Raw genomic sequence first — 27,288 nt, forward strand, 5'->3', positions numbered from 1 at the left:
TGATTCATCGGGCTATGTTTTATTAATCTTTGAAAACTTATTGAAAAGTGGAAACTGATTTCTATTATTGTACTAAGCATTTCTCACCTGTTGTGAGTTGTGATTGATAGGAATTCTAATAATAACCTTGTTGATAAGAACTCTGTAACACCCCGAACCCGAGACCATCGCCGGTGTCGGACACGAGGGGTTAACAAGCCAAGTTCACATGTTTTGCCCACCAATTTGACATTTCTAGTCAGGCTGGAAAACTGCGTCACCGTCGCCTTAAAAATCATATCTCGAGTTTCAAAACTCAGAAACTGGTTTCGTAAATTTTCCCTGAATTTAGACTCATATATCCATCCATGGATTTATTTCTAGAATTTTTGGTCGGGCCAATTGGTACAGTTTATTAGTTAAAGTAGCCCATGTTACAGGGATCGACTGCTCTGACCTTTGCGCACTATAACTTGAATATCTCTCTGTACAGGGCTTTAATACTGGTTTCGTTTGTTTCTAATGAAACTAGACTCAAAATGGAATCTGTAAATATAAGGAATGACTCCTAATTCTTTCTGGATAATTTATAGTAAATTTTTAAAGTTACAACAGGGGACCCAGAAACCGTTCTGGCCCTGTCTCACAATAGCTTTCATATCTCTTAACCTGTAACTCCTATGACCATTTCGTTTCTTCCATATGAAAATAGACTCATCAAGGTTCATTTACATAGCTTATTCACTATTTAATACCATTCCTAAAAATTTTGGTGATTTTTCACATTCACGTCACTGCAGCTGGCAGCTTCTGTTTTTAAGGTAGGTCTTACCTATTTTGTAGTCTCCATGAACCAACTAGTCTTGCCATACATAGGTTCATATATGATCATTTTAACCATACCAATGGCTGATCATGTGACCAACATTCCCATTTCAATCCATAATCACATCATGACACCATATATATACATACAAACCAAAAATAGTCTAAGTTCATGCTTCCTTTTACGAGCCATTTTCGCATGGCGTATACATATACATCACCACATTTTAAACCAACAAGGGTAGTCCTATACATGCCATTTCAAAGTTCAAACAAAATTTATACCAGAATAGAGGCGTTGATAGTGTGGATGACTTCGACTTTATTGATCCCGAATCCGATTGCTATCGGCGAAATCTATAAAACAGAGAGCCAAAGCAACGGGTAAGCATTTTTATGCTTAGTAAGTCTCAAGGAATATAATCAGCTTTAATTAAAGCAATACATTCACATAACCAAATACATCATTCCATTAATACTCATTCACATAGTCATTCTTACTTCACACTTCATCATTATATACTTTCACAAAGTATCGATCAATTCAATAGCTGAAATTCATCGATCGATTGAGCGAATGTTGCTCAAACATGTCGACTTTCAATGCACATATAAACGTACCTTATTTTTTGGGCTTTTTGAGCGTACTAATTGAATTTATTACAGCAGCCAACACTCACCTCCAGCCCAAGATTCTTGAATATAACCGGATATAACCACGTGCACAAATGCCTTCCGGTCTTAGCCGGATAGAATGTCTCGCACGAATGCCTTGGTCTTAGCCGGATGTAGCCACTAGCACAATTGCCTTGGTCTTAACCGGATATAATTTCCAGCATAATTGTCTTGAGGCTTAGCCGGATATCATTCAATTTCTCATGCACACATACATCAATAATCATTGGACATACATATTTCATTCTCGTTACTAAGGCTCAAACACAATTATAATCACTAGCATAATCGCCTTGAGGACTTAGCCGGGTATTATTGAATACTCATACACACATAAATCAATAATCAATACATCCATATTTCATTCCACATAATTCAAGTAAGGTCACTTCTTGAGGACTTACCTCGGATGTTGTCGAGCGGCTTTTACGGCTATTCGATCACTTTTTCCTTCCCTAGTCCAATTCGCCCTCTTAGCTCTTGAGCTAATTCAAACAAATTCAATTTATTAAAACCTCATTGTGCTAGCTTATGGCGAATATGACAAGGAGTTTAAATGGTCATATGGCCACTCTTTAGCTTGAATACACAATGGTCATGCACATTTTATACTACATCAAGCAATTCAATACAATTTATTCGAGCATCAAGGAAAAGCTAAGGCCTTCAATAGGCTACCCAAGGCCGAATATTCATGTACATGTTGAGGCCAATTATGCACTTAATACCTCACAAAACAACATGCATTTTACTAGTTAATGCTTTGCATATTGTAGCTCAAAACTTATAATATAGCATCAAGCACTCATATGTGTGCTAGGCGAATGTGCTTGCAATTTCACAATCATTCTTCAACATCTTCTTCTTTAAACAAACATATTCATCACTTCCTTCATAACCAAAACATCATGTGCAAACATATATATACATATATGAGCATGGCGAATTTCAAGGTGTCCATAGCCATCCAAAACACAAATTTTAACTAACATGCAAGAAGCATGAACCATGCTCATGAATGCATCATGGCGAATATGACAATCATGCCCTTTTCAACTTCAATCATGATTAAACAAAAAGAAAACTCAAAATCTTACTCAAGAGTAGACAATCCATCATTGCATGCATCATCATCAAGCTTCACACTTAGCATGCAATGGCTTTATCACCATAACAACTTTGGCCAAATACCATTTCCATGGCATAACAAAGATTTGAGCCATGGCTAACATGCACATCAAGTTAGCAACCAAAACATGCATGAAACTCCTAACACAACCTCATACATACCTTAATCTTGATGCAAACTTAGCCAAATCTCCTTCTAGATCTCTTCCAAACCAAGCATGAAGCAAAATCCTCCTTCTTCCTTAGTTTTGGCTCAAAGAAAGGATGAACAAAATTTTTCTTTCTTTCTCTACAACTCACGGCAATGGGGGGAATACCACACTCACACACATTTTTTTTCATTCTTTTCTTACCCATACACCTTTGTTTATTATTTCTCCCTAATGCACCAACAAAACATGTTTCATGACATGTTTTGCCCATCCTCTCTTGCCATGGCCGGCCACTTCATGTTGGGGGGGGGGAAATTTGACATGCAAATCCCTTATTTTTGCATGCATGAGCAACTAGTCATCACACATTTCCCCATCATACTTTCAAAGTTCACTACTAGGTCCTTTCTAGTGAAATTCGCATTTATAACACACAAATTAACACATATCATAGGCATCAAAATAAATTTTAAATTATTTTTATGCCTCGGTTTTGTGGTCCCGAAACCACATCCCGACTAGGGTCAATTTTGGGCTGTCACAAACTCTGTTTATTAATTTTGTATTTGAATTATTATTATGTTTGATTCGGTAAGCTTTACGATTCACTCGGCGAACTTACTAAGCTTTACGAAAGCTTACTCATGTTATTTGTCTTATTTCTTTTAGATACGATTTATGGATTGGGAGATCGGATCAACTCGAATAATCACACTATCCGGGGATCATTTGGTAGCTTTTGAATACATCTTGGCTTATATGGCATGTAATAGGAGAATTTGATTATTTTGTAAGGGTTCATAAGTACTTATTGGTGTTGTTGTTAATGTAACATCCCAAAATAGGGCCTAAACGGAACAGTGGTTGCGAAACCATGAATTTGAGATAGAAAAGTTTATTTCGATTAATTTTTATAATTTACCGAGTGATTATATGCATGTGTTAGAGTATCGATGGAAAATTTTATAGATAGCATGCTTAATTTACCTACTAGGGCTTAATTGCAAAAGTTGATAAATTTTAGTTTTAGATGCTAAAGGATTAAATTGAGGAGTATAATTGAAGTATAGGTCCTTAAATGGTAATTAGACCATTAGGTTTTCATGGACAAAAATGGACATACGTAGATAAAAATAACTGAAGTTTTAATGAAGGGTATTTTAGTTAGTTGGTAATTAAAAGATTAAAAAAGGGAAAAAGATGGCAAAATGTGCCCATCTTCTTCATTAGGATGAAATTTCAAGGGTTCTTCATAACTAGGGTTTTGTCAAGCTTCCAAGCTTCATAGTAAGTGATTCCAAGCCTCGTTTTTAATGTTCTTTACGTTTTTGAAGTCCCGGTAACTTGATTTAGCTTATTCTAGCAATAATTTAACCTAGGGTTCATATTTGAAAAATACCCATAGGTGAAATGTGTTTATTTTGATGTTTTATGGTATAATATGAAGCTTGAAATTATGTTAAATGACTTGAGCTAAGCGATTTTAAGCAAAAACGAGTAAAACAACATAATCGGTAAAATACCTAATAGTCATAAGTACATGTTAGAGTGGGAATTTGATGTTGCAGTAGGTAAATAAATGATCAGCATGTCATAAAACATAAGAATTAGGGATAAAGTTTCATTTTCGAGCCTTAGGGCAAAAGTTTAAATATGCAAAAATTTAAGGGCAAAATCATAATTTTGCTAAAGTTATAGTTAAGGACTCTTTTGATAAATGTGAATATTAAATAAGTTAAATTTGCTATTCTAGATCAAGAAGAATGAAATTCGGGGTTAGACCGAGGAAAGAAAAGGGTTGAGGACTAAATCAAAATATTTGATCGTATTTTGTATTAAGGTAAGTTTGTAGTAAATAAATGCAATGTTTTATTATTTATAATTAATGATGTTATTTTTTAGCATCCATATATTTATTTTGTAAATTTATTCCTTGATGATTCAAGCAAGAATTGACGGAGAAATGCTACTTAAAAGTCCCAATTGAACCTTACGAACGTGTAGGATACAAATGTCATGACATTAGGGTTTAAGGATACCAAGTAAGACCATGCCAAGGCATGGCATTGGTAAGTTTTACAAGGCAAGGAAATCTTGTAAGACCATGTCAAGACATGGCATTGATAAACTACGATAAGGCAAAGATCCCATGTAAGACCATGTCAAGGCATGGCAATGGTGAGTTCATAAGCAAAGATACCACGCAAGACCATGTCAAGACATGGCAATGGTAAGTTTAAAAAGGAAAGGTACCCGTGTATCCTTAGTATTCCAAGTGGTTCAACGGAAAATTTAAAGAGTGTACCAAAGGGAAGGTAAGATAAGTCCATGTTCGAAAGGTTCAGGTTATCTTTTTAATTCATTTAGAATGTTGTTATTTATTTACATGCAAACTTACTAAGATTTATGCTTACTTACTGATACGTGATATTCGCGACAGGTTTTAAAAATTTATAATTAATCATTCTTGAAACTAACTATTATCATGATGAAGGCAAGTGTACCTATCGAACAGTAGTATAGCTTTAGCAAGACTGGATTGTCGAGCCCAAAGGAACCAAGAGTACTAGTAATTACTTTCTTTTTATTATCTAGCCTAAAAATTAAGGGATTTGTTTATCTAATCTAATTAACTAAACTAAGGGTGCACAGAGAGAAAGTTGGGGAAAAGCTTTTGGGAAAACTCGATTGATTAAGACAATACCCAAGGAAAAATCCGCCTAGACTTCACTTGTTATTTGACTCTGAATCAGACGATTTATTCATTTGACTTGATCCGTAAAAATCCCTAAGTTATATTATTATCTCTCTCGAGACTAATAACGTCTAACCATAGGTTGATTAATTGAAATCTCGTTCTAATTAACACCCTAGTGTTGTATTAACTTGATCTATGGACTCCCTTTTTAGGTTTCACCCTAATCCGGCAAAATCTTGTCACCCTATCTCTAGGTATGCAATCAACTCCTCTTAATTACGACAAATTTACTCTTAGACAGGGACTTTTGCTCCTCTGAATAAGTGCATTAACTTGAATCAATATCCTGGAATATTAAAACAAGAATTAAGAACACATAATTAAGAACAAGTCAAATATTTATCATACAATTCAAATAATAATAACAAAATCCGTCTTAGGTTTCATTCCCCTTAGGTATTTAGGGGGTTTAGTTCATAATTATGAAAGGAAACATCTCAAAAGAATAAAGATAACAAAACATAAGGAAAACCCAAAAAGAAGGGAGATCTTCAGTCTTGACGATGAATTCGGCTTTTGAGATGGATCAATCGGCTTTCTTTGAGTAATTTCTTGCCTCCTACTCCGCGTCCCATTCTAAGTGTTTCCTCGGGTGTTTAAATAGGTTTTAGAATGCCTAAGAGCCATCAAAAGTGGCCTTTTCCGAATAGGACTATACTTGGGCTCGACAGGGACACACTAGTGTGACATGCCCGTGTGTGATTGCTTCAGACCATAGTCAAAGCTGTTAAATAGGAACAGACGTGTGGTCTACCCATGTGAGGAAGTCTAGGCCATGTCGATTTCCCATGTTGGCCCATTTTCTCTATTTTTGGCCCGTTTTTCACTCTTTTTACTCTCCTATGCTCACCTAAGTATAAAACATGAAACTAAAGGATTATGAGCATCGAATTCACCAAATCTAAGGAGAAATCATCCATAAATGTGCTAAGCATGGGATAAAAATATGTATAAATTACGGTTTGTCAAATACCCCCACACTTAAGCGTTTGCTTGTCCTCAAGCAAAATCCTCAACTCAAAATCAAAATAAATTCTTCTTAACTTATAATCCCTATTGATAATATCTCAAAATAAACCATAAGTAATCATACATTGAGAATGTAACTAGAAGAACATCAAAGTTTCAAACGTTCCAAGTTGAGCATTTTAGCACGAAAACATAGGTGTCTCCCCTTTTTTAAGTGATTACCTTTGATTGAAAATATCACAAAGTTTAACATCCTCACTAAAGATTCACTCAAATCATTCGAGGTGTTTACGGACAATAAATGAAGCACTCATTAGTCAATATGAAAAGTTATTTCCATAGGCTTGCATAAAAATCAAATCTCCACCACTATATATTGAGATGATACGTCAATTAAAAGGTCTTTAGAGGGTTGTAACGTGGCTTTGGTTAGGGGGTGTGGTCACAAGCTGAAAGAAAATGTTAGAATCGAGACTGAATTGAAAATTTACCTAACTAGAAAAATAAGTAATTAACAATTGAATACAAGTGGGCTTTTTCTCAGAATATGGAATTAAACACTTAAGCTCAAAAACAACGAATTACTGCTAATATGTATGTATTGTAATCTTTTTTAAGAAAAAGTCATATAACATAGGCTATCTATCAAGAATAAAACATAGCTAAGCAATTTATTCAAATCAAATCTCGACAAAAAAAGGGATCAAATTAATTTAGGGGATTTCAACAATAATGGGTTAAGGTTTAATGTTGAGGGTAAATAAATGAATGGGTTGTTAGGCTCAAGGGGGTTCACTAAGGATTAATTGTGAAGGTAAGATTTTATGGAGTGAGTGGGTTAAACTTAAGTGCCTTTATCATCTTGACATATCAAGTCAAATGGTGTCGTCTTGACATGCATAACCAAGCAAGTTCTAGAATGACAATTCAATATTGACGCACTCAAAGCAACAATAAAAGTGAGCATGAAAGAAATAATAGATGCTTTAAAGGCTTAAGATCTCACAAAAATTATGGCTTTTTGATGCTTAAACCTGTGAATTTTAACTCAAGATAATACCTAAACTTGGGGAAACAACCTAAAAATTTTTAATTTTCAAGAGTCAACATTTTTAATGCTTGATTCCTTAATTCCTTTAAATTCTAACAATCAATGCATAAATGCCTAAGTTTTAATTCAAGATATATCAATAGAAATCATAAATTAATCAAAATGCATTCTAATAATGATATGAGAAGATTATTTGAGAAAAATACAAAATTTAGGGATTTTTTGATAATGATATAAATATCCCCCCCACATTAAGATGTACGTTGTCCTCAATGTACAAAGATATATAATAGTGATATAAAGATAATATCAGAAGAGAGAGGGAGAGAAGTGAAACTTCCTGAATATTGAATGGAATCCTTGAATTGGAGGTATAGAGAATAATCGGCCAAGGAAATGATAATTTTGGAAGAGGATATTCCGGTGGTGGTAGAGGCTGGGTTCCACAACCACAGTGTCCAACGAAGAGGTTATCATGGTGGTCGGGCTAGACATGGCAGTCGTGGAGAACCTTTTCCAGTGGAGTTTCGAGTTCCTAAGTGATGATGAGCTTTTGAGCTCTTTATAACTATGATAACATCAAGAAATCTTTAGGAAATATAAAGAAGCATAATTACTCATAAAGAAATAGCCAAATAAAAATTATAAAATCTCAAGATAAAATAGTATTAAATGGAAATAAAAAGTAATTTCAACATATAAATAAAGATAAAAAATAAATAGGTGCTTATAAAGAAACTAAGGAACATGGCCGTGGGACACACTCGTGTGCCTTCATTTTAGCCCGTGCGTTTCGTGGTTTTTGAAATTGGATGCATTGGTGCACACGGCCATGTTGCAAGGTTGTGTCATTCTTCGTTCACTTCTCCCATGCCCATGTATGGAAGCACATGCCTGTGTTGTTTTGACAGGCTCGACCACGGTTGTTGGGAACCGGCGTATTGCACATCTGTGTTAATTTGGCAGGATTGCCCACGGCCATGTCGCACGGTCGTGGTAACTTATCGAATCCCGTGTTGGGGAAATATTTTTGCTCTGTTTTCATACTGTCGTATCACACGGTCGTGTTGCCTCTCGTGGTATTGGCACGGCTTAAGGCACGCCCGTGTGCCTGGCTGTGTGGTTCTAGAAATCCTATGCAGTGACTCAATTAGTGAATTAAATGTTAAAAACTAAAATTTAAAGAAGTTAACACCGTTAGTGCTTGGGCTGCCTCCCGAGAAGCACTTATTTATAGTCTAAGCTCGACTTATCTCTGTTTTACATAATCGTAGTGGTGCGAGGAGTTTACACTCTTCATCCTTGCTATCAATTTCATCAAAATAAGGTTTTAAAAGAGTACTATTTGCCTTAAAAGTGCCGAATTTGGGATGAATTACCTCGATTGTACCATATGGAAAAATGCTGAGTACTGTAGGAGAGGTTGCTCTGTTAGGTTCAGAAGTGGCAATACGAGGGTCTGCTGCATATAGTAGTACTTTGTCTCCAACCTTAAGTTGATTTAGTGAAATATTGAGCTCGTCATGGCGTGGTTTTGGTTTATTATGTGTCATTGGTTTATGTGTTCTCTATTCATCTAATTCTTCGATTTGTAGCCTTCGTTCTTCATAGATGGGTTCTTTGTTGTTACTTGAACAAGGCTCATGTGTGCTATTCGAATGTGTTTCCTGTAAAGAAGGTTGCACCACATGGTTAGTATTAGTAGTACGATTTACACAATCACCCTTGATATTTGATGTGTTACTTGAATTATGAGCTTCAAGGGTGACTGTTTCCTCACCCACACGAAGTGTGAGTTCACTTGTACGAACATCAATTATAGTTCTAGCAGTTGCTAAAAAGGGCCTTCTTAAAATTAAAGGCACGTTACTATCCTCCTCTATGTCTAGAACAATGAAATCAACTGGGAATATAAATTTTTCAATTTTAACGAATACATCTTCAATAATCCCCTTAGGAAATCTGAATGTTTTATCTGCTAATTGAATGCTCATCCTATTTTGTTTAGGTTTCCCAAGACCTAGTTGCTTAAACATTTTGTAAGGCATGACATTGATACTAGCCCCTAAATCAGCCAAGGCATTATAAACATCTAGGTTATCAATTAAACAAGGAATTGTAAAACTCCCTGGATCTTTCAATTTGTTGGCCAGCTTATTCTGCAGAATGGCTGAGCAAACTGCATTCATCTCCACATGCAACTCCTCGTCTAACTTCCGCTTATTTCCTAAAAGCTCTTTAAAAATTTGACTGCGTTCGGCATCTACGAAAGATCCTCAATAAACGGTAAGTTAATATGTAATTTCTTTAAAAGTTTAAGGAATTTATCGAATTGTTCGTCTGAGTGGTCTTTCCTTGTCGCATTGGGGTATGGTACACGTGGTTTGTACTGTTTACTTACCTATTTTTGGTTATTTTGGTCCACCTCACCTTTACCTTTACTTACCACAGTTTCTTACCTCGGTTCAAGAGCAGGTGCAACTAACCCTTCCTCATCTTAAATGATAATCGCATTGAGCTGCTCTCTTGGGTTAGATTCAGTGTTACTCAATAGGCTACCTTGTGGTCGTTCAGATATCAATTTAGTGAGCTGGCTTATCTGAGTTTCGAGCCTTTAGATCGACGCTTGTTGATTCTTAAGTGCTATATCGGTATTCTGAAAATGTGTTTCTGAAACTGAGATGAATTTTGTTAGCATCTCCTCAAGGTTCAGTTTTTTCTCTTGTTGGTGAGGTGGTTGTTGGAGGCCTGGAGGTCGTGGTGGTCTCTTATTCTCTTGGCCTCCGCATGAGAAATTTGGGTGGTTCCTCCACCTTGCATTATAAGTGCTACTATAGGGATTATTTTGAGGTCGAGGATTATTACCCATATAATTTAATTTCTCATTTTCCATGTTATAGCCATAAGGTGGGTATTCTGAATTGCTCGTTCCTCCTTCACTTGTATTGCATTGCATTACTGGGTAAGCCTGTGAAGAACCAAGAAAACCGTCAATTTTTCTATTCAAAATTTCTACTTGATTAGAGAGCATGGTGACCGAATCGACATTAAAAACGCAGGCTGCTTTCGTTGGCTTTGTCCTCATGACTTGCCACTGATAATTATTCAGTGACATCTCTTTTATAAATTCATAAGCATCCTCAAGTGTCTTATTATTGATAATCCCACCAGTGGTTGCGTCAACCATCTGTCTAGTCGAAGGATTCAACCCATTGTGAAAAGTTTGAACCTGTAGCCAAAATGGTAACCCATGGTGAGGGCACCTTCTCAACAGGTCCTTGTATCTCTCCCATGCATCATATAGTGTTTCTAAATACATTTGCACAAAAGAAGAGATATCATTCCTTAATTAAGCCATTTTAGCCGGTGGAAAATATTTAAGTAAAAACTTTTCAGTCATTTTAGCCTTATTCCTTAATGAAAAGGGAAATAACCGAAGGCATATGGCGTCGTCCGAAACGCCATTGATTTTGAATGTGTCGAAAAACTCCAGAAAATTTGCCAAGTGATTGTTTGGATCCTCATCCTGCAAACCATCAAATTGAACAAATTGTTGTATCATTTGAAGTGATTGTTTGGATCCTCATCCTCCAAACCATCAAATTGAACAAATTGTTGTATCATTTGAATCGTGTTAGGTTTCAGTTCAAAATTATTTGCAGCAATAGTAGGCCTAACTATACTTGACTTAGTTCCTATTTAATTCGGTTTAGCATAAGCATACAAAGTGCGTGGAGCATGATTCTGATTTACTGGATCAGCGACAATCACAGGAGGTAGCGAATTTTCTTGATTTTTAGCCATCTCCTCAGTTGTGGTTGAAGTATCATCCTCTTGCTCTCCCTCTGTGGTTGGTTTTTAGCTATCTTCGGTTTCTGCGAGCGGTGCGATCGATCTCACTATCAAAAAGTAATGGTCCCGACGGGTTTCTTCTAGTCATACACTATAAAAAACACTATCAGAAGCGAATAAAAGAGAAAATTAGAAAAGAAAATAAAAATTTAAATTGCAATAAAAATAAGATGGCTAAAGTAACAAAAATTGAGTGTTCCTAATATCTTAGTTCCCCGGCAATGACGCCAAAAACTTGATACGTGATATTCGCGACAGGTTTTAAAAGTTTATAATTAATCATTCTTGAAACTAACTATTATCACGATGAAGGCAAGTGTACCTATCGAACAGTAGTATAGCTTTAGCAAGACTGGATTGTCGAACCCAAAGGAACCAAGAGTACTAGTAATTACTTTCTTTTTATTATCTAGCCTAAAAATTAAGGGATTTGTTTATCTAATCTAATTAACTAAACTAAGGGTGCACAAAGATAAAATTAGGGAAAAACTTTTGGGAAAACTCGATTGATTAAGACAATACCCAAGGAAAAATCCATCTAGACTTCACTTGTTATTTGACTCTGGATCAGACGATTTATTCATTTTACTTGATCCATAGAAATCCCTAAGTTATATTAATGTCTAACCATAGGTTGATTAATTAAAATCTCTTTCTAATTAACACCCTAGTGTTTTATTAACTTGATCTATGGACTCCCTTTTTAGGTTTCACCCTAATCTGGCAAAATCTTGTCACCCTATCTCTAGGTATGCAATCCACTCCTCTTAATTACGACAAATTTACTCTTAGACAGGGACTTTTGCTCCTCTAAATAAGCGCATTAACTTGAATTAATATCCTGGAATATTAAAACAAGAATTAAGAACACATAATTAAGAACAAGTCAAATATTTATCATACAATTCAGATAATAATAACAAGATCCGTCTTAGGTTTCATTCCCCTTAGGTATTTAGGGGTTTTAGTTCATAATTATGAAAGAAAACATCTTAAAAGAATAAAGATAACAAAACATAAGGAAAACCCAAAAAGAAGGGAGATCTTCAGTCTTGACGATGAATCCGGCTTCTGAGATGGATCAATCGGCTTTCTTTGAGTAATTCCTTGTCTCCTACTCTGTGTCCCCCTTCCAAGTGCCTCCTCAGGTGTTTAAATAGGATTTAGAATTCCTAAGAGCCTTAAAAGTGGCCTTTTTCGAATAGGACTACACTTGGGCTTGACAGGGACACGCCCGTGTGTGATTGCTTCAAACTATGGTCAAGGCTGTTAAATAGGCATAGGCGTGTGGTCTACCCGTGTGAGGAAGACCATGCAGTGTTGATTTCCCATGTTGGCCCATTTTCTCTATTTTTGGCCCGTTTCTTGCTCTTTTTACTCTCCTATGCTCACCTAAGTATAAAACATGAAACTAAAGGATTAGGAGCATCGAATTCACCAAATCTAAGGAGAAATCATCCATAAATGTGCTAAGAATAGGATAAAAATATGTATAAATTATGATTTATCACTCCCTTTCTTTTCTCTTTTTTTTTTATAGTATCACAAAAACAACTCAGAAAATCGTAAGGATGTCGGAGATCGCCTCACACTATGAACAAGCTATCATGGTATTTTGTGACTAGAAATACTTTAAGTTATGGCATGTATAGGGACTTTGCTATTTTGTATGTATGTCCTTATGAGATGATTAAAGAATGGCATGCGAACACTTGGTAATGATTAGCTTATGGTATAGCTAAATAAGAACATGTTTTGGTATTACATATGCCTAAATGAGGTTTGATACAAAGAAATTATGTAGGAGTAAGAGTTGGCCATGGAACAGTTAGGAAACAGCAACAGTGACATGATTTTGAAAAATCACTAAAAATTGTAGAAATGGAATGGTGAATGTGATATAGAATTAAATCTTATTAAGTCTATTTTCATAGGAAAGAAATAAGCAAGCAAAGGAAGTCTATATTATCAGATATTTAAATTTTTGTAAGACTGGTTCAGAGTGACTTTGTGATCCCCTGATCCAACTTTGGAAAATCACTAGAAATTGTACAAAAAGAAATATAAGTCATAGTTTATATGTCTAGATTCCTTAGTGAGTCTCAGTAAAAAAAAAAGAAACATTATCTGAAATTTGTATAACAAGATAATCAATTTTTACTGAAGAGAGGGCAGGTCCACTAAAATGCGAAACAGGGAAACATTTAATGAATAAACTGTACTAATTGACCAAACCAAAAATTATTGAAAAATTATGGTAAGAAGATATATGAGTGTAGTTTCAGGTAAAAGTTACGGATTTAAATTTTGAGTTTCATAACTAGATTTATAATTAATTTAGTGACTATTACGCAGATTGACAGTTTTATTATGAATAGTGCAATAAATTGTTTTGATTTGTGTAAGTAATTGGAAAATTTTTAATGTTCTAAGGTTTGGTCCCGAACCGTTCCAATCGCACGTTTTAGGGCCTCGAAGGCCCTTTTTATGGATTTATTGGATGAATATGAGCGTATTAATTTTTAAAACTAAAAAAAAAATTATGCCTCGAACAAGTAAGATAAGTCTGGTAACGCCTCGTGCTCGACTCTGGCGATGGTCTCGGGTAAGGGGTGTTACAGTTAATGAGCATATGATGATGTAGTATAAGTATCCAAGTGAGGCGCATACTTGATTTTATGGTATAATATTTTGAGATAGAAAATAAGTTATTTGAATATGCATGTAGTTTGTAGAGTTAGTTAAGGAAATGAATTGTGAAAGTACTTGAAATGTGGTGTCAGGGATGGCACATTGGTTACACCTTAGGTTGTTTGTTTTGGCAAGTTTTCGGGTGTCATTGGAATGAATTTTGATGTCTTATAATATTATTTTGAGAACTGGTTTAGGTATCTATGCAATTGGATGAAAAATAAACATGATTTAGGTAACTTTTGGACACACACAGCCTGGGACACGGGCTATCACAAGGCTGTGTGTCACACACGGGCTGCCCACACGAGTGTGTGCCCTGAACATGTTAGGTGCAGGGTTCACAGGGCTAGCACACGGCCTACGACACGGTCGTGTAACCCAAGTCAGTGAGTTACATGGGTGAGAACATGGGTGTGTATAGTAGCACACAGGCATTTGGGATAGCCACATGGCTGTGTGACCCTTGTAGTGAAAATTTTTAGTTTTTCCCTAAATTGTTCCAAATTTAGTCCTTGGTTTTTCTAAAATAATTTTAAGACCTTGTAAACTCGTTTAAGGCTCATAAATGTATGTATTATTCCGATATGATTTATTATGAAATTTTGTTAATTAATTTGGCAACTTGATGCTATCTGTTATTGATTGTTCTAGTTTGTAGAGTAATATTCTGTAACCCTAATTAAACAATGGTATGGGTTATTGGTGTTAGAAATGTACATACAAAGAGATCAACAAACATGAAATTAACAATACAAATTACGAGTGAAACACATTAAGTAGCAAATAACTATAAACTTACCTACTATTCACTTTCGGTTAAAACGTAGGGACTACTCTGAGATTTTCCCTTTTCCTCATATATTGTCTTTACCACTCGTTTCTTGATCTATATAATAATTCAATTCAATTTATAAATTTCACATTCACATTCACATTAAATTCAATTCAATGTATAAGACCCTCAACTTTTTTTTTAATTGTACATTTTCCCAAACTTTTGTATTTTTTAGTCCATAAACTCAAAATTCCACATTTGACAAAATTTTATAACTTATCAAGCCAACCAAATTTTTACCCTTCCATTTACAGCCCAAATTTATTTTAAATTCTCAAAATTTCCCTATCAATTCTAACCTTTAACCAATTCAATCCTTTAATAAAAAAAAACAAAAACCATATAAATTAATCATAATCAAGAACTAAAACATCCATTTCATCATTAACATCCAAAATTAAAAGGAACCATCAATGTTAACATCTAAAATTTTTGATAGTTTCAAAAAAGAACACACGAGTTAGCTGGACCTAGTTGTAGCGACTCCAAAAACATAAAAATTATAAGAAACGAGCTTAAAATGGACTTACATGCAACACCATAACTTGATCGAATGCTCAAGCTATTTCCATGGTTCTTTCTTTCTCAAATTTGGCAAAGCACCAAGGAAAAAGATGGTAACCTTATTTGTTTTATTTAATTTCACCTTAATTAGCTATTTACCAATTTTCCCATACTCATAAACATACAATTAACATTTTAAAAGGCAAAGGCCACTAACTGTCCATTTATATATCTAATGGATTAATTACTTCATAAGTCCTCTTCCTTTTTAAAATTAAGCTATAAATCAAAACAATTCAATAATTAATAACTTGTGTGTCTTTTACAATTTAGTCATTTTATTCAATTAACTATTTAAACCTTAAAATTTATTTTCCAAAATTTAATATGTGTAATAGCCTGCTTTTTAGTGAAATGAAAATAGTGATTTGAGACCACAAATCCAAAGTTAAAAAATTATTTAATGATTATTTTATTGCCTACAATATGATAGTAGTACTTGTATAAAAATTTTATTAAGAAATTTTACCATTTACATGCTTAATTTGATAAAAAGGACTAAATCGCAAAAGTGTAAAAGTTGAGTTCTAGTAGCTAAAAGTATTAAATAGCTATAGAAACTTAAAGTAAGAGTCCTTATATGGTAATTAGACCATAAATATGATAGTGGAATATGGTTGCTTGGATTTGTGTAAATTTGATTAATTTTAAAGGTTAAATAAGTAAATATGTAATTAAATGATAAAATAATAAAACAAAAAAAAGCTTTCATCTTTCATGTCTATCTTCAACCAAAAATAGAAGAAATGAGTAGCCATTGTTGAAGCTACATTTGGCCATCCTTATTTCTTTCATTACATATGCATTTTTGTCCCGTTTTTAATGAATTCTATATTTTTGGCATCGTTGTAGCTTAATCTAGCTAGCCCAGGAACTAATTTGTAACTCTCCTAACTCGTATCCATTGCCAAATTAGGGTTACGAGGTATTATTAATCGAGACACAGTTCCAAACAGTCTTTCAATTAAAATCAAGCACAAAAATTTTATTTACTCAATCATGAGAATTTTTAACTTGAATAGTAACCAAAAGCTCAATCATATAAATCAAATTCGCACATATTAATTATGTAACCAACCAAAACAAGTCATGTTTCACTAGCCACTTCACACATATGAGAATCCTGCATCATCACTCAACTATCTCGAAATCAATTATCAAATCCAAAATTCGAACCAACTAACATGCATCAAGGCCATATTGTACTTGATTTATAATTATAACATTCAAATTTTATTGATATAGACCCCGAGGAACCAATTTCGGAGGTCGACTGTGGAAAATGGAAGGTTTCAAAATAACCAAAATACGAAACCGAAGCAATTACCAGGTGAGTTCGTATAACCCGAAGTAAACTCTTAATATACTTAAATATGCATGTTCTTGAATGTATGAAAAAAATTGGATATTTGTTGCATGATAATCCATGAAATGTGGTAGTGTAATCTAAAAGATGATAAATGTCCCGGTTGACATAGAAAGAGAAATCCGATGGATAAATTATGGCTTACATGACATGAGATCCTGCATGAATGAATGATTGTAATGGAACCTAATAATTTGAGAATGGACATAGCTTATAATGGTAAATGGTTACAACATGGCCTAAATGAAAAATATGCTATGTTAATCCCTAATACAAAATGGACAATTTAGCATGTACTAAACTGATGAGATGAGGCTGACATGCAATTGGGTTATGCTAAGGTTGTTTAAGAGTATGATTAGGCCGTGTTAAATATCACTGAAGTCTTTAAGTGTGTATGGATGATGGAGGGTGACCAAAGGCTTGTTAAATAGCCCTAAAAAGGTTCACATGGGTAGACACACAGGCATGTGTCTGGGACGTGTGTGACACATGGGAAGCCTCACAGGCGTGTTATCTGGCCGTGTGTCCCCTGCACCTAAAATTTTGGGTTAGATTGCATGGTACTAAACACACGGGTAGAGACATGGCCATGTGTCTCAGTAGTGTGGAGGACACGGCCTAGCACACGGGCGTGTGCCTTGGCCGTGTGCCTCAAAATGAGTGATGACATCTTAAGCAAAATGCCTGGGTTTTTGAACACGGGCGATGACACAGGCGTGTCTAGGCCGTGTGAGGGACATGGGCCAGGGACACGGGCGTGTGCTTGGCCGTGTGAAAACCCCTGTAGGTTCGAAATGGAAAATAAATCTAAATAATTCAACACGAGTGAAACACACGGGAGTGTCCCTAAGCACACGGGCGTGTGAGGCATAACCCTAGTAATTTTAGTAAAATTTTCTGTAGTTCTCAGTTTAGTCCCGGATCACTTTTAATGTATGTTTTGGGCCTCGTAGGTCCATAATCGGAACACTATTATATTATTTGATCGGTTTTAAATTAGAATGAAATTTTATAATCCCTATCTTTCGAAAATATCCGAGTATGTCTGGTAGCGCCTTGTACTGTGTCCCGATCTCATGTACGGGTAAAGGGTGTTACATCGGAAGTCTTAATGTCATGACATCAGTATCCTATACATTTCCTAGGGTTCATACAGGGCTTTCAACTTTATAATTAAATCAATTCATGCTCGAAACAATTTTACCAATGGTTAATTCAATTCGACAATATTATTACATAAACATTCAATTCGGCTCATGATTCAATTGCCATGTATTTAGCTATTGAGCCTCAAAGTTAATTCAATTCGACAATATTATTACATAAACATTCAATTCATTTCGGCTATAAATACATATATATATATATATTTGAATTTAAGAACATTTATTTACTTATGAACTTACCTCGTACGGAAACGAACGGACCGGAACTACTATTCGACAACTTTCGACTTCCCCCGTTCCAAATCTGATTTCTTCCTTTCTTGATCTAAATTAATACAAATTTGACTTATTTAATGACATATACATTCAATTCAATCCACAAACACATAAATGGACATTTTCCATTTTAGCCCCTAACATTTTACATTCTCATAATTTAGTCCTTATTTCAAAATAACATAAAATACTCAAAATTTCATTTAACCCATGCGTGGCCGAATATTCCTTAAGTCCCTAGTAGCACATTTATTTCCTTTATTTCACATTTTGACCCCTCAATTTGCAAATTTCACAATTTAATCCTAAATAAGCATTTTTATCAAAAAATCACTTAATTAAACATAATAATCTATAAACAAATATTTATTTTTCATCACCAAACAACAAAAAATAAAGCTATCAACAATGGCGAATCACAAATTCATCATTAGATCCAAAAATTAAAGCCTGGGCTATCTAGTATACGAAGCAACGATCTCAAAAACATAAAAAGCACTAAAAATCGAACAAAATTCATACCTAAATTAAAAAGAACAAGGGCCGAACCCTAAAGCTTGAAAAAATAGCTTCTTTTCCTTCTTAACTTTCGGAAAAAACAAGATGATAACATTCATCTTTAATTTGTTTTATTTAATCTTTAATATATGCATAATTTACTAGTTTACCCTTTTATTTAACTTATAATTCACTTAATGGTTGTCCATAAATGTCCACTTACTTCTTCAATGGTCAAATAACAACATAAAGACTTCACCTTTAATTAATTAAAGCAAATAAGCACTTTAACTTATAGCATGCCACTTTTGCATTTTACGCGATTAAGTCTTTTTATCAAATTAAACAACCAATCGATAAAATTATTTCACGAAACTTTCACACATATTAATTCACATGCTGTAAGCACATAAAATAATATAAAAAATAATTTTACGACCTCAGATTTGAGGTTTCCAAACCATTGTTCTGATTTAGCTAAATCGGGCTACTACAACTCTCCCCCTTAGGGATTTTCGTCCCCGAAAATCTTACCAGTGAATAGGTTCAGGTATTGCTCTCTCATAGCATCCTCAGTTTCCCATGTAGCTTCTTCAACCCCGTGTCGATGCCATAAGACTTTCACTAAAGAAAATTTCTTATTTTTCAATTCTTTGACCTCATGAGCTAATATTTTGATCGGTTCTTCATTGTACGTCATATTAGGCTGAATTTCAATCTCAGATGGAGAAATCACATGTGAGGGATCAGATCGGTATCGTCATAGAATCGATACATGGAAAACATTGTGAATTTTCTCTAATTTATTCGGTAGAGCTAGCCGATATGCCACTGGACCTATTCTCTTGATGATTTTATACGACCCAATGAATATCAAACTCAATTTTCCTTTACGACTGAATCGAAGTATTTTCTTCCATGGAGCAACTTTCAAAAACACTTTATCCCCAATCTGAAACTCAACGTCTTTCCGTTTCAAGTCTACATATGATTTTTGACGATCTGGCGATGCTTTCAGAATTTCATGAATCACTTTTACTTTCTGTTCAATCTCTTTAATCAGATCAACCTTCTGAAACTTATTCTCGCTAAGCTCTGTCCAGTACAAGAGTGTACAACATTTGCGATCGTATAAAGCTTCGTGCGGTGTCATTTTTATACTAGATTGAAAGCTATTATTATACATAAATTCAATCAATGCCAGGTATCGTTCCCATATACCTTCAAACTCAGGAATGTAACATCTTAACATATCCTCGAGTATCTAAATAATCCGCTCGGATTGACCATCTGTTTGCAGATGAAAAGCAGTAAAGTGTAATTTCGTACCCAATGTATCCTGCAACTTCTTCCAGAAATGCGATGTGAACCTCGGATCTCTATCCGAAATAATAGAAATAGATACTCCGTGCAATCTCACAACCTGAGAGATTTATAGCTAAGATAACTTATCAAGTGAAAAATCTATGCGTACTGGAATGAAATGAGCCGATTTGGTTAGCCTATCAACAATCACCATATCGCATCTTTCTTACTTTGAGACAGAGGCAATCCCGATACAAAATCCATCGCTATTCTATCCTATTTCCACTCGAGAATCATAATCGACTGTAGTAGCCTAGACGGTACATGATGCTTAGCTTTGACTTGCTGACAGATCAAACATTTCAAAACAAATTTAGAGATATCATGCTTCATTCCAGGCCACCAGTAAAACTATTTTAGATCGTTATACATTTTCGTACATCCCAAATGAATAGATAAATGATACTATGTGCTTCTTTCAAAATCATCCGAAGCAACTCTGAGTTTCTCAGGACACATATTCGGCCTTTGAATCTTAAACAATCACCAGCATCAATCTGAAATTCTAAATCAGGGTTTGAATCACATTGAGCCCATTTTGCTAACAATTCATTATCAACTTTTTGAGCTTCGCAAATCTGCTGTATAAATAATGGTCTCACTTTCAACTCAGCTACAATCAAGTTGCCATCAGATAGAGCCAACTGAGTATTCATCGCGATTAGGGTAAACAAAGATTTTTGACTCAAAGCATCAGCAACAACGTTGGCTTTCCTTGGGTGGTAGTCAATTACTAACTCATAATCTTTTAACAATTCTAACCATTTTCATTGTCGTAGATTCAGATCTTTCTAAGACATCAAATATTTTAAGCTTTTGTGATCAGAATAAATATGACATTTCTCACCGAACAAATAGTGGCGCCAAATCTTCAACGCAGACATGATAGCTGCTAAGTCCAAATTGTGCATTGGGTAATTCTTTTTATGAAGCTTTAATTGTCTCGAGGCATAAGCTATGACTTTGCATTCCTGCATTAAAACGCAGCCTAAACCATTCAACGGAGCATCACTGTAACTTTACCCAATTCTGGCTGAACTAATACTAGAGCTTCGGTTAATAAAGCTTTCAACTGAGCAAAACTTTTCTGGCACTTGTCCGACCACTCGAGCTTAACATCTTTCTGAAGTAGTCTAATCAACGGAGTCAAAATCATCGAGAAACCTTTTACAAACAGCCTGTAATAACCAATAAGTCCTAAGAAACTGCAGACTTATGACACATTTCTCGGAGGCTTCCAAGCTAGGATTGCTGAAATCTTGCTCGGATCCACTTGAATACCCGACGCTAACAATATGCCCTAGAAAACCAGCTTCGCACAACCAAAACTCACATTTACTAAACTTTTCAAATAGCTTCTTATCACGCTGAGTCTGTAACACAATTCTCAAGTTCTCGGCTTGTTCAGGTTTATCACGGGAATAAATCAAGATGTCATCTATAAACACAACAACAAATCGATCCAAATATGGTCTAAAGATTCGATTCATTAGGTCCATAAAAATAGCAGGTGCATTCGTTAATCCAAAACGCATAACTAAAAACTCGTAATCCTCGTACCTCGTTCGGAAAGCAGTTTTCAATACATCAGAGTACTTAACTCACAACAGATAGTAACCCGATCTCAAATCTATCTTTGAAAACACTGTAGTCCCTTTCAATTAATCGAACAAATTATCAATTTGTGGCAGAGAATATTTATTCTTGATAGTCACCTTATTAAGCCATCGATAACCAATGTACATTCTCATAGTTCTACCTTTCTTTTTTCATAAACAAAACCGGTGTACCCTAGGGAGAAAAACTCAGTCGTACGAAATCTATATTTGTCAATTCTTGCAACTGAGCTTTCAACTCTTTTAATTCGGTTAGTGCCATTCTGTACGGAGCTATCAATATTGGAGTTGTTCCCGGAACTAACTCAATACCAAACTTTACCTCTCGGATCTGTGGCAAACCCGATAATTCTTCAAGAAACACATCTGGATATTTGCACACAACTGGTAATGATTCAATCTTATTTTCGGTTACTTTAGTGTCGAGTACATAGTCAAAGTGAGCTTCACAACCCTTTCTCACATTTTTCGAGCTAACACCGTAGAAATCATTGCCGGTTAACCATTTAAATTATTAGACTCAATCCGAATTATCTCATCATTCTAACATCTCAATTCAATAGTCTTTCATTTGCAGATCACAATAGCATTGTGTTATGTTAACCAATCCATGCCCAAAATTATATCAAATTCATCGAATGGCAACAACATCAGATCAGCTAGAAAATAGAAATCCCGAATCATCAACGGGCAGTTTTTGCTTACTTTATCAACCAGGACACATCTGCCTAAGAGGTTCGATACTCTAATTACAAATTCAGTAGACTCACGCAAAGTCTTATTGGATACTAAAGTCTCACATACATAAGAATGAGTCGATCTAGGATCAATCAATGCCACAACACTAGTATCATAGAGAATGAAAGTACCGGAAATAATATTAGGAGACAAAGCTTCTTCACAAGCAAAATGGCATAAGCTCTGGCAAGTGCGTGGGCTTCAGATGTAACAATTGTGTAACACCCCGAACCCGAGACCGTCGCCGGAGTCGAACACGAGGTGTTAACAGACTTCAACCCACTTATTGAGAGTTTCCAGACAAGCTGCCAATCTGTGTACTAGTCGCTCCAAAATTCATAACTTGAGTTTTACAACTCGAAAATCAGTTTCGCAAATTTTCCATGAAACTAGACTCATATTTCTATCTACATATTTTTTCTAGAATTTTTGGTCGAGCCAATTGGTACAGTTTATTAGTTAAAGTCTCCCCTGTTGCAGGGATCGACTACACTGACCTTTGTGCATTACGAATTGGATATCTCCCTGTACAGGGCTTCAATACTGATGCCGTTTGTTTCTATAGAAACTAGACTCAGAGAGGAATCTACAAATATATGGCATGACTCCTAATTATCTCTGGTTAATTTACAATGATTTTCCAAAGTTGGGACAGGGATCCAGAAACCGTTCTGGCCCTGTTTCACAAGAACTTTAATATCTGTTAACTTATAACTCATATGACCATTTCGTTTCTTCTATATAAAAGTAGATTCATCAAGGTACATTTACATAATTTATTTACTATTTAATACCATTCCTACTATTTTTAGTGATTTTTAATCTCACGTTACTGCTGCTGCCAGCACCTGTCACTAAAGCAACTATGCCTATTTCATGATTTCCTTTGATCTAACTAGTGATTCATCATACATGTCACAAATCATGATCATGACTAGCCATACCAGAGGCTAATCATTATCCAACATCTCCCTACTACACTATTGCCATAACATGCATTTTAACACCAAAATAATCAACCATGGCATAAGGCATGGAAATCAATTACCAAGACTTGTGACTTAACATTGGAGAACTAAATCCAACCGAGCATTTATGCCATTTTCGCATGGCTAAAAGTTTACATACCAAAGTTCAACAAAGCATATTAGCCTATACATGCCAAAATGTTCTCCTAAACTGACTACACAAAAAGATACCAAAAGTTGATAGCCGTGTGATGACTCAATGACGATCACGAGCACGCAAAAAGGACGAGTCCGAGAAACCTAAAATGGCGACAAGCAAACACCGGGTGAGTATATAACTCAAGTAAGCCATAAGCATTATATTGCCGTTCAGTAATAATATACCATAAAAGAAAATAATTAATGCGGATTAAAATCCTCCATCCACACCCCAAACGGTACTATAATTCTTTAGGCATTTCGGTTTGGTCACATACCAAGCCCTACTTGATATTTCATACATTACGCCATATGACATTGCATGCATTTATTTTCGAGCAATATCACCACATAGATCAAGACTTACCAAACCAAAATTCCAAATATAAATAAAATGTCCATTCCTCATGAGCTCAAGGTGTTTACTGCATCACTGTCCATGATTGACTTCGTAAGGCAGCGCACATAGAACATGTACGTTTATTAGAGGATGTGCAATAAGCCCGCACACTTAGTGCTTAATAGTCGAACTCGCACACTTAGTGCTATATAATCAAACTTGCACACTTAGTGCTGTATAATTTGAACCCGCACACTTAGTGCCAATTTGTGATTATAAATGTTTACACCGCACACTTAGTGCCAAACCGATCATTCAATACATCTCACCTCTTTTCTTTCAATTCAATATTTTTATCACCACATACATACATGTTTATATATATATATTCTACCATTCCATTCAGCATCATTACTTGGACATTACGACCCTTTAAATTAGTACAAATAAGTGCTTAATGACTTACCTTATATCGGATGAAATGATTCCCAATCTACTACTCGATTATCTTCGCTTTGCCTTTGCTTGGTTCTCCCTCTTTGATGTCTTGATCTAAAATGAATACATTTAGTAGTTTAATCTTCTTGCTGGATTTTTATGTGTATAACTTAATGGTTTTCACCCCATTTCACAACTATCTTTGTTCAAAATATCAAAATCTTAACCAACATTTGTTTAATGCTTCAAGGCCGAATGCATGGTCACCATTAAGCTAATCTAGTCTCAAGTATTTTAATCCTAACATACAACATCATGAATCAACTCAACCTTATAAGCCAATATTACTCCTACAACCGATTGTAAGGAGTTAACAAAGAAAATATATTTTACAAACATATACACCCATATGGCCGATTTTACCAAATCAAATTTAACCTTACTTATCTCAAATTTTCATTTCATACTATCATCCCCATGACATAGCAAGGTTTTGAATCATGGACTAATTAGAACTAAAACTAGTAACTAAGAACATGCATGAATCTCATGGCACCATATTAAACATACCTTAATCTAGCTACAAGGATGGCCAACCTATTCCAAACCAACCATGAGCAAGGACCCTTTCTTCTCCCTTGAGATTTTCGGCCAAAAGGATGGAAAAAAAGATGAACAAAGCTTTTTTTTTTTTTTTTTCTCACTTGCACGGCAATGGGGAGGGAGGGAAAGCCTTCACACACACACTTTTTTTTTATTACTCATGCACCTTATTTTATTTATTTCAACATAAACCACTCACCCAACATGTTTCATGACATGTCTTGCCCATGCTTCCTTGTCATGGCGGCTACTAGCACTTGGGGGATTTTGACATGCAAGTCCTCCTTTTGACTACATGTACTATTAGGTCCTTATAGATTAGCCTATCATTTTCAAAAGTGACATACAAGTCCTACTAACTGAATTCACATGCAATCGACTAAACCAAGCTTGAAATTTTACACATTCAGTAAATACATATTCTAGACAATAAATATTACGTTCAAAATTTGGTGACTCGGTTTAGTGGTCCCAAACCACTTCCGACTAGGGTCAATTTTGGGCTGTCACAACTCTCCCCACTTAAGGAATTTTCGTCCCGAAAATCTTACCGTAAAATGAGTTTGGGTAACGCTCTTTCATAGAATTCTCGGGTTCCCAAGTAGCTTCTTCCATCCGTGTTTGAGCCATAACACCTTTACTAACGGAACCCTTTTGTTTCGCAACTCCTTCACTTCACGAGCTAGGATACGAATCGGTTCTTCTTCATAACTCATATCGGCTTGAATTTCAATCTCGGAGGGTTTATTACATGTGAAGGATCGGATCAAGAACGTCAAGCATCAAACATGGAAAAATTGTGGATCCTTTCGAGTTCGGGGGTAAAAGCAACCTATACGCTACTGGGCCGACTCGTTCGGAGATCTCATATGGCCCAATGAATCTCGGACTCAATTTGCCCTTACGGCCAAATCTGAGTATCTTTTTCCAGGGTGATACCTTAAGAAACACTTTGTCTCCCACCTGATACTCAATATCTCTTCGTTTTAAATCCGTGTACGACTTCTGACGATTCGAAGCAGCCTTCAAACTTTCACGAATTACTCGAACTTTTTGCTCAACATCTCTAATCAAATCCACCCCGAAAATTTTGCTTTCACCGAGCTCAGTCCAAAACAATGGTGTACGGCATTTACGACCATACAAAGCCTCGTAAGGCGCCATCTTAATGCTTGACTGAAAACTATTGTTGTGTTAATTCAATCAAGGGTAAATCTGTTCCCATGAACCATTAAACTCGAGGATGCAACATCTCAACATATCCTCAAGTATCTGAATTATCCGCCGGATTGACCATCGGTTTGGGGATGAAAAGCGGTGCTAAAATGCACTTGGTACCCAAAGCTTCTTGCAATTTCTTCCAAAATCGTGAGGTGAATCTCGGATCTCGTCCGACACAATAGAAATCGGTACCGTGTAATCTCACAATCGAGAAACATACAATTCAGCTAGCTTATCCAATGAAAAATCCGTGCGTCGACGGGGATAAAGTGAGCCGACTTAGTCAATCTATCAACGACGACCCAAATTGCATCTTTCTTGCTTGCCGACACGGCAAGCCGGATACAAAATCCATCGTGACTCGCTCCCATTTCCATTCGTGTATCATGATTGGTCAAGCAAACCCGTGGGCACTTGATGTTCCGCCTTTACTTGTCGACATACTAAGCACTTGAAACAAGGTTGGAAATGTCTCGTTTCATACCATGCCACCAAAAGCGGTGTTTCGTGTCGTTGTACATTTTCGTACTCCCGGGTGGATTGACATTCGACTCTCGTGAGCCTCGTTCAAAATCATCGAAACAAGTTCTAATTCCTTGGAATACATAATCGACCCTTGAACGTCAAGCAATCATGGTCGTCAATCTGAAATTCGATTCCTTGTTCGAACACACTCATCCCGTTTGCAACCAACTCATCGTCGACTTTCTCGAGCTTCACGAATTTGACGATCAATAATGGTTTGGCTTTCAATTCAGCTACTAACACATTGTCGGGTAGAATGCATAAGTGTACATTCATTGCTCGCAACGCAAATAGTGATTTACGACTTAAGGCATCCGCAACCACATTAGCCTTTCCCGGTGATAGTCAATGACCAACTCATAATCCTTTAACAGCTCGAGCCAACGTCTTTGTCGCAGATTTAAGTCTCTTTGAGTCATCAAATATTTGAGACTTTTGTGATCCGAATACACATGGCACTTCTCACCAAATAAGTAATGTCGCCA

General features: G+C 35.6%; 1 non-coding gene across 1 annotated transcript; it reads left to right on the top strand.

Moving 5' to 3' along the window:
- Window positions 1-10,782: 10,782 nt before the first annotated feature.
- LOC128284802 (small nucleolar RNA R71) lies at window positions 10,783-10,888 on the top strand. Its single transcript, XR_008275225.1, has one exon. It is a non-coding gene; the product is annotated as a small nucleolar RNA R71 (small nucleolar RNA).
- The last annotated feature ends 16,400 nt before the right edge of the window (window positions 10,889-27,288 follow it).

This window comes from Gossypium arboreum, chromosome 11, assembly GCF_025698485.1.
Source record: "Gossypium arboreum isolate Shixiya-1 chromosome 11, ASM2569848v2, whole genome shotgun sequence".
Lineage (NCBI taxonomy): Eukaryota > Viridiplantae > Streptophyta > Magnoliopsida > Malvales > Malvaceae > Gossypium > Gossypium arboreum.